Below are 4,602 nucleotides of genomic sequence, written 5' to 3' on the forward strand. Positions count from 1 at the left end.
AAACAAAGCCCACGCAAAATCTTTGTCGGGAGGCATCATGTGGCAAAAAAAGAAGAAGAAAAAAAGAGGCTTTAAACAACACAAAAAAAAGGGAGGAGGAGGGGGGGGGGCAGTGTTATCAACCTGCACACACACACACACACACACACACACACCATTCCTCTCCAGTAGCTCCATGTAGCGCCTGAACCCAGTTTTTTATAATCCGCCTGTGATAAAACAGCTGTTTGAAGATGATGCACAGCCTCCATTTTTAGCCCCAGGATGATTGACAGGCGTTCGCTGGAGATCCACACCCCCCCCCCCCCACACACACACACCTTCGGGACGCACTTTTTACTTCCACGTTTTAACACTCGGGAGTAAGGAAACGACTCGGGCCGCAGACGACGACGACGACGACGATGATGATGATGATGCGGAAGAATCTCTGAAGGTTGTCGGTTTCCATCCCGTTAGTCATCGCGGTTAAAAAATAGTTCCCAGCGTTTCATTTATTTTCAACAAGAGCCGGTTGTATTTCTTCTTCTTCTTCTTCTCAAAGACATCTCAGCGGGGTCAGGACCCCCGGTCCGGTCCGGTCCGGTCCGAGGACGCCACTTGGCATCCAACGGAAGACAGATTACCAAATGGGATTAAAGAGCCTGGGTTGTTTTTTTGGTCTCCTCGGGCCTAACGAGCGGATATTATTATCACGGCGGCCTAAAAACATCTCCAATTAAAAGGACTTCTCGAATGGAAGATTTGTCCGCTATGTTTTGGTTCCCCTGAAGAAAAAAAAAAAACCACCCAAAATTCCAGTTACTTTCCAATATGTCGTTTAGCGAAACACGACCGCTTCTTTCTAAACCTGTCTTTCTTTTTTTTTTTTCGTCCGTGAAAGAGCGGGTGGGGAGATGGGGGGTGGATTTTCGTGACCGTAACGATCGTTAGCGTCGACCGTCCCGTCCCGACCAATCGCAGCTTCGCCGTGCTCCTCGTCACTTGTACGATAATCGTCGGTTTTCCGTCGCCGTCTTTGCTGGTTTCGGAGCAGGAAGTGACCCCGTATTTGGGCCGAGCCGGGCGATAGCCCGTGACCTGACCGCACCAGATGGTTGGGGGGGGAGGGGGGGGGGCTGACCAAAAAAACGTCGACTCAGCTTCTTTTTTTTTATCATCGACGGGAACACGAAGAAGAAGGAGCGGACTTCGGCCGAATGACGTCGACCAATCATAACCCCCGTCGCGGAAGGAGGTCAACTTCCTAAAACAAACAATACACTCAACACACACACACACACACACACACACACACACACCAGACTGGCACAGAGGAATGCGATGACGGGTGTGTTTGGGGACAGGAAACAGTCGCCTCCGAGAGGACCGCCTCATTGTTCTCCAATCACGCTAACGCTATTTCAGGACCGCCTGTGTGTGTGTGTGAGTGTGTGAGAGTGTGTGTGAGTGTGAGGTGTGTGTGTGTTGTGTGTGTGTGTGAGTGTGTGTGTGTGTGTGTGTGTGTGTGAGTGGTGTGTGAGTGTGTGTCCTGTCCTCAGAGGTCACTTTTTTTTGTTTTTTTTGACAAAACAAACATACCAGATTTTATAGAAGTAAATTTACTTTTTGGAAAACGTAAATCCCTCGCGGGTCGACGCGGCCGTGGGTCACGGTTTCTATCTGGTCTCGCGCCGCCCGTTGTATTTGGGCCACGTGTTTTCGGGGCCCCTCTTCGGGGACCGGGGTCGCCACGTCTCCTCGGCAGCTCCAGTTTTCTGATTTAATTAGGCAGACCCGAGAGGCGTACAAAACAAACACTCCTTCCGTCCGGCCCCATTTTATAGGCCTCTCGTAAACCTTCCGCCACACTGACAAGACACGATTAAGAGACCAGCTGGGTGTAAGGTACAGATAGTTGTCTTTTGTTGGGAAGGTGTGTGTGTGTGCGTGGGGGGGGGGGGGGGGGGGGGGGGGGGGGGGGGGGGCCCTGTACGGAGACCACAAACAAAAAAACCGCCGACTCGTCGTTTCGCGTGGAGTTTACGGGGGCGGCTAAACGGCCGACAAACAGCGTCGCGTCGTTTCAAACGGGAGTCGAGGGGGAAGGCCGAGGAGCCCCCACCCCCCGAAAACAAACAAACAAAAACATCTTTTCAGCGAGGCACCAAAAAACCAAACAACCACATCAAAAAAGAAAAAAAAATATATATATATATGTATTTTTTTTTGGTATTTCTTTTGCTCCCGTGACCACGCGTCCCCACGGAGACAGTCGCGCGTGGTGACGAGTCAGCTCGCCGGGATGTGGTCGCTGCACTCCCATCAGTCCACCCCCCCGCCCCCGGCTGTCTCCTGCTCGTCTGCGTATAGAAAGCGTTAATGCAATGAGGGGAAGGGGGGGTGCATTGTGTGTGTGTGTGTGTGTATATATGTGTGCATCTTTACCTGTGTGTGTGTGTGTTGATAGCATGGCGCCAGTGTCCTCCTCCTCCTCCTCTTCCTCCTCTTCCTCTCGTCTTCCAAGGCGGAAACACAAAGTGAGATCCTTTAAAGTGGGGGATGAATGTGTGTGGGGAGGGGGTATTTACAGTAAATATCAAAGTCCATCGATCAAGAGTCGTACACTTACACTGAAGTAAATGCGCGCCGTTGTAAATCATATATTCTAAATTCATTATTCCATACGCGGGCGACCGAAAGCAAAAAAAAAAAAAAAAAAAAACGGGGAATTTATTGCATGTTATTCAACTTTTATTTGTTTCACACATTTCGACGCCATTGTTCCGGATCTTGAAGCGTCTTCGGTCTATATGGGAACATCTTGGCAAAATGTAGGATGGCGCTTTTTAAAAAAAAAATTTGGCGTACGAGGAGGAGGAGCTGCTGACCTCAGCATTGGGGGAGGTGGGGGGGGCTTAAAGTATCTCCGCTGTTCAGGCGAGCGACGGTACGACTCGGAGGTTAAAAAAAAACCCGTCGCCGGTTAAAATATCCTCCCGCGACGTGTGAACGAAGGGAAACAAAAAGTCGCCGCGGAAACCAGCACAATCGTGAAATTCTTCGTTCCATCGAATTTCTCTTAGTGTCGTCAACGAGAACGTTTTTTTTTTTTTTTTTTTTTTTGGGGGGGGGGGGGGGGGGCGTGTCTGTTTGATCGACAGCAAAGTCAGGCGGCGTTAACGTAGTGCGGTCGGGGGTCCCACTGCTCGCCTCTATCCGGCTCGTGCCCAAATATGGTCACTTCCTGCTCCGGAACCGCTCGAGGCTTCAAAAATGGCCGCTATGGAAAAAGTGTGTATGCGTGCGTGCGCGGTGTGCGTGTGTGTGTGTGTGTGTGGGGGGGGGGGGGGGCTCCTCCAGCTGCAGATTGAAGCCATGCAGTGTGACAAGGCGGGATTAGAGAAAGTCATTCTGTCATACATTTAAATCCCCCCCCACCACGCTTGCCGGATTGAGGACAATTACCTCCCGAAGAGCTTCGCGGGCATTCGGGTGTTTTGTTCAGCGGAGTTTTCCCAGACAGAGAGAGAGAGAGAGAGAGAGTCACTTCAAAGTCCGCTTTCAAAACGGGATTTCAACGACAAAGGCTTCCTCGGAAAACCGCGCCTATTTTCAGTCTTCCTGTTCCTAATTAAGTCACGTTACATCCCCCTTTCCTCGGAAATGTCATTTTGTGACCTTTTTTTTTTTTTTTTTTTTTAAAGCCACCCCCCTCCGGTCAGGAACGGTGTTTTCGAGCCATTCCCCGGGCCTCTACGAGGTGCGTTCCAAACGCCCAAATTCATCGAGCGCCGCCTCGCGCCGCCGAACTAAAAAGCTCCCTCGAGCGTCCCGATTGCGGAAGAACTTGCGGCTTTCGTCGCATCGTTCGAAGATTCCGAGAATCTGGAGAAATCTCTGAAAGCCGATTAAAAATTAAAAAAAGCTGACGCGACGTCGTCGCGGAAATCACCGCAGCGGCTCAAGAACACAGAAAATGTTCTTTTTTTGGTTGTTTATACTGTACATTTTTTTTAATTGCAAACTGTACTTTTCCTTTTTTGTGTGCTTGCGTCTTTATTATTTAACACACTTTTTTTTTTTACAGTGTACTACAAGTCCTTAACAATAAGACGGGACAAAGTGGGGTACTGAAAACTGTGTGTGTGTGTGTGTGTGTGTGTGTGTGTCACTTCATATGGTCCAACATCACCGCAAAATACTGATTAGCATCCCTCTCCTTGTCCACCCCGCCCCCCTTGTTACTCCCCTCCTCCCCCCCTCCCTGTCTCTTGTCTCTCTCCTGTAGGCCTCCGACCTCCCTCCGCCCCTTTTCAACCTAGTGGATTCCTCGCCGGACCGCCCACGTCATCAACCCCCCCCCCCCACTCCTCCTCCCCCGGGACAGATGATCGGAAGCCCCTCCCCCGCCCCCCCCTGCCCAAAGCCCGCTCGTCTCCCTCCTCCCCCGTAACTTCTCCCCCGCTCGTCTCCCGCCTCCGTTGCGTTCCCTCGGTCCGGATGAAAGCGCCCTAGCCGCCGTTGAGCGAAGCCGCCGTTTCGCGACGGGCGGTGGCGGGGGGCGTGGGGGAGGGGTCTGTCCGTCGAAATGGACCGCTCGGCGACACCCACGCCATACGG

This window comes from Embiotoca jacksoni, unplaced genomic scaffold, assembly GCF_022577435.1.
Source record: "Embiotoca jacksoni isolate LCO1_2020_lvr unplaced genomic scaffold, fEmbJac1.0.p SCAF_132, whole genome shotgun sequence".
Lineage (NCBI taxonomy): Eukaryota > Metazoa > Chordata > Actinopteri > Embiotocidae > Embiotoca > Embiotoca jacksoni.